Raw genomic sequence first — 12272 nt, forward strand, 5'->3', positions numbered from 1 at the left:
CCTTTAGAACTCCATATTTGGAATTCTGGCTGTGTTTCAGTTGTGAAGACTACTTGATTGAACCAGCCCTCATTCTGGTTCTGCAGAGGTTAGGCAGGTGGATGTTCCCTGGCTCCAGATCTGGCATTCTTCGCTTCTATATCTGTCTCCACACAAACATTTGATAATGTGGGACATTTTCTCAGTATTTCCCACACTACATCCTTACATCCCACACATACTTTTTCACATCATTCTCTTTGTATCCAGAACGTATTCCCTTCATACAAAACAGACTCTTTAGACAGAATTAGATACACTTAAAAACATAGTTACAAAGATAGTTTGTTATATAACCAAAGGGCTTCCAAACAGAGTGAAGTCTATGCACCATCTTGACAACATGAGACCTTGATGAGTGCAGGCATCTTAGCACTAAGAGAAGAGGGGTGGACTCTGTTTGTCCCAGACAACTCCTCTCTCTCTCTCTCTCTCTCTCTCTCTCTCTCTCTCTCTCGATCAAATAAAAATGTCAGGAGATACTCATTTATATTATAGTTTATAGAGTTGTTATATTTTAGTGGCAAGAGCAAAGTCATTTCGATTTATGGCAATTTAAAATAATTGCTCGTCTCAAAGTGGAAGGGAAATTAGCCAGCCCTGTGGATCAGCCCGCTTGGCAGTATGTCTCCCTGTGTCAGCTTGCTGCTCTCTGCACCACCTGCTTGAGTCCTCACTGGGGACAAAGACCAATGAGATCACTGCAGCAAGCTATAGATCTTGGCTGAGTTAAGGGGTCCGCTTTCGCTTGGTAATGAGGAGAGTGTCTCTGGAAGCTGGGCAGTTGGAAGCTGTCACTTCTCAGGGACAGATGAGTGATTACTATTGTTTTGCATCTCTGTAGGGTTAGCGCCTTTTATTGGTGACTCCTCAGCTCTGAGAGTTTCCTGTCCACCCTGTTTTATGGGCAACGCTTTGAGGAATGTGTTGTGCTGCAGAATCGCTGAAGGGAAGAAGCCACAGCAGTTTCCCCACCATTCTTAGCACACTGGCTTTACCTGCCTTGAGCAAACTTAACAATGGGGACAGGAAGGTGCTTTTTCTAAGTGGCTTTGGCTGAGGACTTAAAACTCTTTCTGATATTGACTCAGCCTGTTTTACCTCTAAGAATATTTGGTGACAACCCATAGATACCAATCCTAAGTACACAGCAACACTTTCATTAGTGCTGATTTTGATTAGAAAGACAAGTTTGGAGTTTAGAAGTAATAACAGAGGGGAAAGAAAAAATTCAGGATGCTCTGAGGAGAACTGATTTTATTAGCCAAACTTGTAGCGGGGAAGGTTCCAAGTTTTTAGTCATTGCTGCATTTAAAAAAGAAAGAAAGAAAGGGGAGAAAATAATATTCCTCCCGAGGAACAACTATAAAATTACAGAATTGGAAAAGACCTTAAAGATATTCAGCTCCAAACTATCATTTCATGTGATAATTACAAGTTAGCAATGAATATGCAGCTCCTCCTAGAGTAGGAAGAAAATGCCAACTCTACAGTGCATGCAAGCTCTGTGTTTTGAACACTTGGTGGGTTTGCTCGGCATTTTCAAAAGCACCAAGGGTCATGGTGGTGCTGGAGTTGGAGCCCAAGGCTTGCCTGGCATGTCTGAAGTCATCAGTGCCACACCCAGCAACACACAGCACAACGCAAAACCCAACCTGATGAAGAATAATAGCAAGAGTGAGCAACTATGTGTGTGCATGATTTGTGTATGTTTGTGTGTGCATTTGTGGTGTGTGTATATGTATGATATGTGTGTGTATGTGTGCGTTTATTGTGTGTATATGTATGCATGATATGTATGTGTGTTTACAGTGTGTGCATGTATATATATATATGCTATATGTCTGTGTACGTTTATGGTTGAGTGTGTAAATGTATGATATGTGTGTATATCTATGTGCATTTATGGTATGTGTATGTGTGTGTGCCTTATAATATTTATCTTTTAGTGGATTGAAACTTATGAACCTCTTGCTGCATTTCCATTTGAATACAAGAATGGTTTCTCAGGGTGTGCATTAGCAAATTCCTCACCTCTTGGGCCCAGGTCCTCTCTTGAGGGGATCTCATAGCCCATTATGTAAGTCTTAGCTATATCCCACAGTCAGGATTTATTTTCTCCACAATATAACCGGAACCCCCCCTCCAGCTGCTGGGCCAAGTACTTTGCTTTAAAACTCATCTTTGCTTTTTGCTCTTTACTTTTTTCTATTCCAGGTCACTGGCAACCCACTCTCCACAGTGTCCAAATTCACATCTATGGTTTTAATCATCATGATTCTGTTTTAGTTGCATAGGATTTCTTTTCCTCTTTAAACAGAATGCGGTTTTGTACTGATAATTTTTCTAGTAACATTTTTAAAAATATAAAACTTTGGATAATACATTTAAATCAAATAACTTCATCTTAATATTGTAAGAAACACATTATCTAAAATGAATCTGCCCACATTTCCAGCTGGAATGTGTCCTCTGGGACACTGCTAGCTGGATGCTAAGCCAGTGCTGGGGTAAATTCCACTTCCTGTGCCGTGAAAACACATAGGTCTGTGAGAGGGCAGCGCACTGGGGTACAACACTCAGTCCACACACTGTCGGGCAGGGACTAACAGACTGGGTGCTGCCTCCTTTCATTTCCCATGGCTGCTGCGGTGAATTATTGCACATTTAGTGGCTTCAAACAATACAATTTAGCTGTCTGCCCTGTAGGTAAACCCAAAGAAAGCCTCAGTACAGGAAAGTTAAAGCCTTGGCAGGCCTCAGTCCTTGAGGAATTCTGTGGGAAATTCCAGTTCCCCATTTTGCCAGCCTGCAGAGGCTGCTGGATCCCTGTGCTCATGGCCCCTTCTTCTCAGCTTGTTTTTCTTCCCTCCTTTCCTTCTCTGATTTTGATTCTCTCCTTCTTCCACTTGTAAGAATTTCTGTGTGATGTGGGGCCTAGATTGTCCCTGTGTCATTCCCTTAATTATACATCTCCTTTGCATAAAGTAATGAAAAGCTACCACATTCCAGGGACTAGGGAGAAGGGTGGGTTCTTCCTAAGACAGGGAATCATGAGGACTAAGGAAAGCAAGGGAAGAGCAATCTGCCCTTTCCCTGCTTTGACAATGGGACTTTTGCAGAAGGGCTGAGCTACTAGGATCTTTCACACAGAACACCTGCAAATTTTAAGGACTGGCATCTGTGGGTTCTCTCCTCTCTCTCTCTCTCTCTCTCTCTCTCTCTCTCTCTCTCTCTCTCTCTCATTTTTTCTTGGGCTGCTCAGCACACTTGCTCAGAAATTCACAACCACATCTGCGATGGTTCTTCCTGAGCACTTATCATTTGTCTGTGCCCTGAGAGGTCTTTCAAGTTTCGATCTTTAAAGTATCTCTTCTACACTATTCTTTTATGGCTGTTATTTTAAGCTTCTCTATTATTAGATTAGACTAGAGATAAGGGCTTAAAAGAATCATGAATTCAGACCACAGGTGGGTGAGGCAGGTGAGGTGAACGCAGAAGAAGAAGAAGAAGAAGAAGAAGAAGAAGAAGAAGAAGAAGAAGAAGAAGAAGAAGAAGAAGAAGAAGAAGAAGAAGAAAGAAGGAGGAGGAGGAGGAGGAAGAGGAGGAGAAGGAGGAAGAAGAGGAGGAGGAGCAGGGAAAGGACTGTGAACCCTTAGAGAAGATTATAAAGATGAATCATACAGCAAAACTGTGGAAGTTGTACTTACGCATAAAGCAAAAGCTCATGATGGAAGAGGGGACATTTGTACCTTTGCAGACACAGGAAGCTTCATCTCAAGTTCCTGCAAATGAAGTCACAATGCTTGCTGTCCATCCCCTGGAGCTCAGCCTGATGGCTAAAACACTCCAGCTCATGGTGGCCAGTATGGTGCTCACTGACTGTAGGACCTGGGCTTGCTTCCTGGAAGACTGCAGTATTCATTGAGTGTGTCTTGCCAACTGCCTCTGGTATTCCACTCTTCTGTCCCCTTTTCTTGCACCAGGATATAAACAGTTATGGAGATAAAAAGAGTTAGCATCCAATAGCGGAAAGCTAAGGAGTGCTGAGACCATGGAATTTCAGCTATCATCCTTCCAGGGATTTTCATCTTCTGTGGGAGTCTTTAGGTAGAATCCTTAGGGTTCCAGAGCTCTGTGACCTGACATGTGTAGCTTCTCAATGCACAGGTTCTTTCTTCAGAATTATCTGGACAGCCATCTAAAATCATCTTTTTCTCTTTTTAGACAAGAGCCCCTATAGCTCAGGCTGGCCTCAGGAAGCCCAGGCAGGCCTCAGCCTCATTACCTAGCAGAGGATGGCTTTGAACCCTTATCCTCCAGTCTTTACCTCCCAAGCACGGAGGTTACAAACACATACACCACTACTGTCTTTAAAGCATCTTTTAAGGATTAAACACTAATCCCAGTAGTTCTAAACCTGTGGGCTGCAACCCCTTTGGGGATCAAAATACCCTTTCACAGAAGTCACCTAAGACCATCCTGCATATCAGATATTTACATTACAATTTATAGCAGTAGCAAAATTACAGTTATGAAGTAACGACAAGTATAATTGTATAGTTGGGGGTCATCACAACATGAGAAACTGTATTGAAGGGTCGGTCCCACGGAGCATTAAGAAGGTTGAGAGCCACTGCTGTGTCTATTAAGCTGAGTAAACCTTCAACTCAATGGCTATTTAACTCATGTAACTCATGGCGAATTTTCAGATAAGTTTCATGGCCAAGAGTGGTATTTTTAAACCATGAACTGCTAAAAAAAAATTGGAAAAATAGTGAAACTGTTCTATTTGACTAAAAACCAAACAAAGAGTAAAAAGAGGGAATGGTGGAACATGTAATTGTGATGGTTCAGATCATTGTGTGTGTTCAAAAAGGCTGTGTGAATCCTACTGGGTCCATGGCTGGGCCCTTGACCTTTCTGAAGGCAAGTAGGACTCACTCACTTAGCTTTGCCTCCCTGTCTACACTAGACCCAAAGAATCAGGGTGGAGACATGCAGATCTGTGTGATCCAGCCAGCCAGAATCAAGGAGCCCTTCTGGTACAACCACACAAGGAAAAAAAGCTGGCGCTACTGACATAAACGTAACCGTGTGACAGAAGCTTCCCGTCCCAATGTCTGCATTGAAACGTTTCTCCTCGTTAGACTCTGTGCCCAGTCGGTCCCCATTTGCGTTTGCTAATGGACAACTGTGCTTGAATCCAGCAGGGTTTATTTATTTCCCAAAGAGCTGTGCCTTATGCCTTGATCAAATAGGATTCATGTGTGCGTGTCGTTCTGCACAGACACCCAGGGCAGGATGTGGCTCTTTTCCCTTAACTGCCTTGATTCAATGGGATCCAGGCATTTTCCAACCGAACAGCTGTGGCTTGGGAAGAATCCAGGTGTTTTTCGCACTGAATATTTGTGGGATTGGCAGGGCCTGGGTATTTCCTTTGCTTTCTCTTGCCTGGAATCATTATAATGCACTATCTATACCTATCTGTCTGTCCATGTGTGTGTGTGAGTGTGTGTGTCTGTGTCTGTGTATTTCAGTGAACCTTGCTTTGTCATAAGAAATGGATCAACTATTGTATCTTTATGCAATCAAAACCTGGAAAAAAATTCGAGGACTAAATGCTATCTACCTTTTTCATTTGGTAGGGTTGTCTTTTATTTAGTTTTACAGAAATACTTGAATATTCTAAAACTCTTTTGTTTACAAGCAGCCATATTATTTTCCTACGTGGAATAATTACCTGCTCAGAAGGTGTAAATTTATTGGAATGGACCGCCAGGTGTCACACCTGTTCTGAAATCCACTTGTAAAGAACCTGTTCGACTTGGCTTTGATTTCTCCTTGAAGAAGTAAGTTAGCCTCGTGAGGTTTGGCAATGCATAGGCCCTGTTAGAAAATGGTGTGTGGTTTTGGTTTTCACATCTTACCCGACATATAGGAAAATTGGAAAGAGTTCAGAGAACAGAAACAAACTGATGAAAGGGTTTGGGAAATGGGGAGGTGGGTTATTATTACATCCAAGGAAAGGCTCGTGGGGAAAGAAAGGCAAGGCGGGTGCCAACAATGGTCCGGAAGCCAGCTCTCAGGGGCTATGTGGCTGAGCATGTTTGATGCCCTTGGTGGAGGGAATAGGGAGAAGCTGGTCAGGCTGAACAATTTCGGGGAGGAGAAGAAAGGTATAAGAAAGAAGGGTGACAGGAGAAAATCAGGTCCCCATTTCTTCAGCCAGGGATTCTTTTCCACACACAGCCCCCTCACACCCCCCCCCCAAAGCAGGCACAACTTCAGTCTAGCTGCTGCTTCATTATGACGGGGTTGCATCCTGAGAAACCCATCATGTATTGAACATGCTATAAAATGAAAATTTCTCCCAGTTAACCCTGGGTACCTTCACTGTGTACATGGCACCTAGGCTGTGGTTGGATAAAACTATGGATTACAAAACCGATTTCATTATAAAGTGTTTATTGATTGCTAATACTTATTTAATTGATGGAAATATTTAAGTTGCAAATTAATGGAAGTCTAAAAGGTTGGCTGTGTCAGGTAACTTATCAAATATATGTATTCCCAAAAATCTGCCTATTGTAGAGTAGATGTTGCTTGCTCTTGTGATCAAATGGCTGACTGTTTATCACCAGCCCAGGAAAAACAAAATTACAAGCTGGAAGTACAGTATCACTTTTGTACTACTATAAAGAAATTATAAACCAAAGCATCACTAGCTGGGAGGTAGCTCTGTATGTAACTTCCACTAGATTTGAAAACAAGAGTCAACGTAGTACATGCTTAATAAGACATCAGAGTTCTAACTAAAACACTATAATAAAATGCTTATTTTTCCTATATTACCAGTGAATCATAGGGAAAAAAATATCACATGTTGATATCTGAAACACCCATGCTATGTAGAACTCTGAATAGTCTATTGAGCCTAAAATTAGAATAAATATGTGCAGATCAAAAGAAAAACTAATATGTTTTTGGGATAGCTTAGAATGTAAGATATGAAGGTAAACTTGTTTACCTATAAAATTTCTATTATGATAGCATTCTAATTTCACCTGTCTCTTTAAAAAATGTGTGTGTGTGTGTGTATTCATGTGTAAAGATGTGTATGAATACGTGTTCAGGTGGAGGCCAAAAGTCAACATTAAGTGTCTTCCTCAATTGCTAACCATCTTATTTTTTCTCTTTGTAGAAAGTCTTTAATTAAAATCAAGTTCTTTTAAAAAATAGTTATTTATTTCTCAGTGATTTTTATATATGTATTCCATGTGTTTTGATCAAATCAACCCCAGTTCTCTTCTGTCAACTTCTTCCAACATTGCCTTTGGGCTTCACATACTCTTCTCTTTTTAATCACTGGATGGGTAGAGCTTGTTGCTGGCAGTGTGGGTGTGGGTGTGTAGCCATTCATTGGAGCACAGCAACTTTCCTGGGGACACATCCCTGAATAAAATGGGTTCTTTCTCTTCTAGTAGCTATCAACTGCTGGTAGCTCATCAGCTGGGGGCAGAGTATTGTGGGGTCTTCTCCCACCATGTTGGAATTTTAATTGGCTTGATCTTATGCAAGTTTTATGCCTGTAGTGTCACAGATGCTGTGGATTCCTGTGCAATGGGTCTGCCTTGTCTCTGAAGCACTGTTTGGCAGCAAGATTCTGAAATCTCTGGCTCTTACAATTTTTCTGTGTCTTCTGCAGTGATTCCTGAGTCTTGCAGCAGGGGTATGGGGAGCGTGTCCATTTTGTTTTGTGTAACAGCGTCTCTCACTGAATCTAAAACTCAAAGCTTAGCTAAAGTAGCTGGCCAGCAAGCCCCAGAATTCCATTCCTCTTGTCTCCACATCCCCAGTGCTACATTACTGCATCACTGTGCTGGGCTTTTTACAGGGATGCCTGGTATCTGAACTCAGTTTCTTATGTGTCTATGGGAAGCACTCTGTAACGTATAACAACACAAAATATATGTATATTGAACACAGGATATAAAATTAACTACAAAGTTATTTTTATGTTTTAAAAAGCTCTGTATTGGTTAGGATTCTCCAGAACTTATTTCATCTATTTAAATATCTCTCATTTTATCTGTCTAGATATCTCTCTAATTATATATCTATCTACCACCTATCAATATGGTATTATCTACCTATCAAATACTTATCTATCATATGTTTATCTGCCAATCATTTAACTATCAATTATCCATCTACCAATCCATCATCTAGAACTCAAATGTCTATCTATTTATCTTAAGCACTACTAGTTTGTTTTAAATAATTGGCTGTCTTGACTTTGGAGCCTGGTAAGTCCAACATCTATTTGCTAGCATGGTAGTTTGGATGTGCAATATTCCCCAACATGTGTTTAACGCTTTTTCCCCAAGGTGGTGCATTTATAGGAGGTAGAGTTTTAGCCAGGGAGACCCAATGGTAGGGGCCCTGAACCTCACCGAAGGGTGTGGTCTTGAAGGAGACTCTGGCATGCCAGAGGCTTCTTTGTTTTGTTCTCAGCCATGTGTCGGGAATCTTTCCTCTGTTGTATACTCACTCCATGAACTGCTACCTCACCCACAGTCACAGGACCAACTGATGATGGACTGAAACATCAAAAAAAAATGTGAACTAAATGTCTCTTTAGATAAGGTAATCGTACCAGGCATTTTATTCTAGTGACAGAGAACTGCCCAACATAGGCAGTTTAGCATGCTGGAAACTCAGTGGAGATTTATATGCTACAATTTTGAGGCAGAATACTCTTTTCTGTTTGGTTTGAAGGGCCTTCAAATGATTAAGTGATGCCCCCATTTTGAGGCAGAATACTCTTTTCTGTTTGGTTTGAAGGGCCTTCAAATGATTAAGTGATGCCCCCACCCCATTATGGAAGAAAGGCTCCTTAACCTCCACAACCCGATTATAAATGTTGATGACTTACAAAGTAACTTCACAGATCCCGTGCCACAGCACTCTATACCCAAAAACTGCCGGGAGAGAGCTGGTCTCCCAGGAGTGCAGACGCGCCTGTGAGCACAGGTGGGACCTCCACTTCTGCTCAAATTCCTGGCCCAAGAGACACTTACCCTGAGCCATCAGAACACAGGAACCAAGGGACAGCTGGGGACAGGTTTCCATCTGTACCCTGGAACTGACCCTGTGTCACAGCTGTCCATACCCAAATTCCTCCTGGAAAGAACTGGTCTCTCAGGAGTACTGACACACAGGCTTGCAGGAGGAACAAGCCACAGTCAGAGACAGCAAGGCCAACTAACACCAGAAATAACCAGATGGCAAGAGGCAAGGGCAAGAAAATAAACAATAGAAACCAAGGTTACTTGGCATCATCAGAACCCAATTCTCCCAACACAGTGAGCCCTGGAGACCCCAACCCACCAGAAAAGCAAGACTCTGATTTAAAATCACATCTCATGATGATGATGGAGGACTTTAAGAAGAACACAAATAACTCCCTTAAAGAAATACAGGAGAGAGCCGGGCGTGGTGGCGCACGCCTTTAATCCCAGCACTCGGGAGGCAGAGGCAGGTGGATTTCTGAGTTTGAGGCCAGCCTGGTCTACAAAGTGAGTTCCAGGACAGCCAGGGCTACACAGAGAAACCCTGTCTCGAAAAACCGGAAAAAAAAAAAAAGAAATACAGGAGAACACAGGCAAACAGCTTGAACACAAAAATCACTTAAAGAATTACAGAAAAAGAAAACCAAACAGGTGAAGGAATTGAACAAAACCATCCAGGATCTAAAATTGGAAATAGAAATGATAAAGAAATCACAAAGGGAGACAACCCTACAGATATAAAACCTAGGTCATAGATGCAAGCATCACCAACAGAATACAAAAGATAAAAGATTGAATCTCAGGGGCAGAAATACCATAGAAAACACTGACATAACAGTCAAAAAAATGCAAAATGCAAAAAACTCCTAATCCCAGATGTCCAGGAAATCCAGGACACAATGAGAAGACCAAACTTAAAGAAAATAGGTACAGAAGAGAGTGAAGATTCCCAATTTAAAGGGCCAGTAAATATCTTCAACAAAATTATAGAAGAAAACTTCCCTAACCTAAAGAAAGGAATGCCCATAAACATACAAGAGGACTACAGAACTCCAAATAGAATGGACCAGAAAAGTAATTCTTCCTGTCACATAATAGTCAAAACACCAAATACAGAAAACAAAGAAAGAATATTAAAAGTAGTAAGGGAAAAAGGTCAAGTGACATATAAAGGCAGACTTATCAGAATTACACCAGACGTCTCACCAGAGACTATAAATGCTAGAAGATCCTGGGCAGATGTTATACAGACCCTAAGAGAACACAAATGCCAGCCCAGGTTACCATACTCAGCAAAACTCTCAATTAACATAGATGGAGAGACTAAGACATTCCATGACAAAAACAAATTTACACAATATCTTTCCACAAACCCAGCCCTACAAAGGGTAATAGATGGAAAACACAAACATAAGGAGGGAAACTACACCATAGAAAAAGCAAAAAAGTAATCTTTCAACAAACCCAAAAGAAGACAGCCACACAAACATAAAAATAACATCAAAAAATAACAGGAAGGAACAATCACTATTCCTCAATATCTCTTAACATCAATGGACTCAATCCCCCAATAAAAAGACATAGAATAACAGACTGGATATGCAAACAGGACCTAACAGTTTGCTGCATACAGGAAACACACCTCAGTGTCAAAAAGACACTACTTTAGAGTAAAGGGCTGGAAAACAATTTTCCAAAGAAATGTTCCCAAGAAACAAGCAGCAGCCATTCTAATATCAAATAAAAGCAACTTTCAACCAAAAGTTATCAAAAAGAATAAGGGAGGATACTTCATATTCATAAAAGGAAAAATCTACCAAGAACAACTCTATTCTGAACATTTATTTTCCAAATGCAAGGGCACCCACATTCATAAAAGAAACTTTACTAAACCCCAAAGCTCACATTGTACCTCACACAATAATAGTGGGGGATTTCAATGCTCCACTCTCATCAATGGACAGATCATAGAAACACAACCCAAACAGACACACATTGAAACTAATGCAGTTATGGACCAAGTAGATTTAACAGGTATCTATTTCATCCTAAAACAAAAGGATATACCTTCTTCTCAGTACCTCATGTTACCTTCTCCACAACTGACCATATAATCAGTCACAAAACAGGCCTCAACAGATACAAGAAGATTGAAATTGTCCCATGCATCCTATCAGATCACGACAGACTAAGGTTGGTCCTCAGTAGAAATAAAAACAACAGAAAGCCCACATACTCATGGAAGCTGATAAATGCTCTTCTCAATGGTAACTTGGTCAAGGAAGAAATAAAAAAATTAAAGACTTTTTAGTATTCAATGAAAATGAAGGCACAACATACCCAAACTTATGGCACACAATGAAAGCAGTCCTAAGAGGAAAACTCATAGCTCAGAGTGCCTCCAAAAAGAAACTGGAGAGAGCATATACTAGCAGCTTGACAGCACACCTGAAAGCTCTAGAACAAAAAGAAGCAAATTCACCCAAGAGGAGTAGACAGCAGGAAATAATCAAACTCAGGACTTAAATCAACCAAGTAGAAACAGAAAGAACTATACCAAGAATCAACCAAACCAGGAGCTGGTTCTTTGAGAAAATCAACAAGATAGATAAACCCTTAGCCAGACTAACTAACAGGCACAGAGGCAGTATCCAAATTAACAAAATCAGAAATGAAAAGGGTATGTGACAACAGAAACTGAGTAAATTCAAAAAATCATCAGATCCTTCCTACTACAAAAGCCTATATTTAACAAAACTGGAAAATCTGTATTAAATGTACAATTTTCTAGCTAGATACTAAATACCAAAGTTAAAATAATGGATCAGATAAACCATCTAAACAGTCCCATAACCCCTAAAGAAATAGAAGCAGTCATTGAAAGTCTCCCAACCAGAAAAATTCCAGGACCAGATAGTTTTAGTACATAATTCTATCAGACCTTCAAAGAAGACCTAATACCAATACTCTTCAAACTATTCCACAAACTAGAAACAGAAGGAACACTACCCAATTCATTCTATGAAGCCACAGTTACACTGCGTATTCTCCCTTGGAGATGGAATGGTTTCTGTCTAATCAGGAACTTTTCACAATTTTCTTTCTTTTTTTTTCTTTTCTTTTTTTTAAAATATTTTTTATTATGTATTTTCCTCAATT

Source organism: Mus caroli, chromosome 3 (assembly GCF_900094665.2).
Source record: "Mus caroli chromosome 3, CAROLI_EIJ_v1.1, whole genome shotgun sequence".
Lineage (NCBI taxonomy): Eukaryota > Metazoa > Chordata > Mammalia > Rodentia > Muridae > Mus > Mus caroli.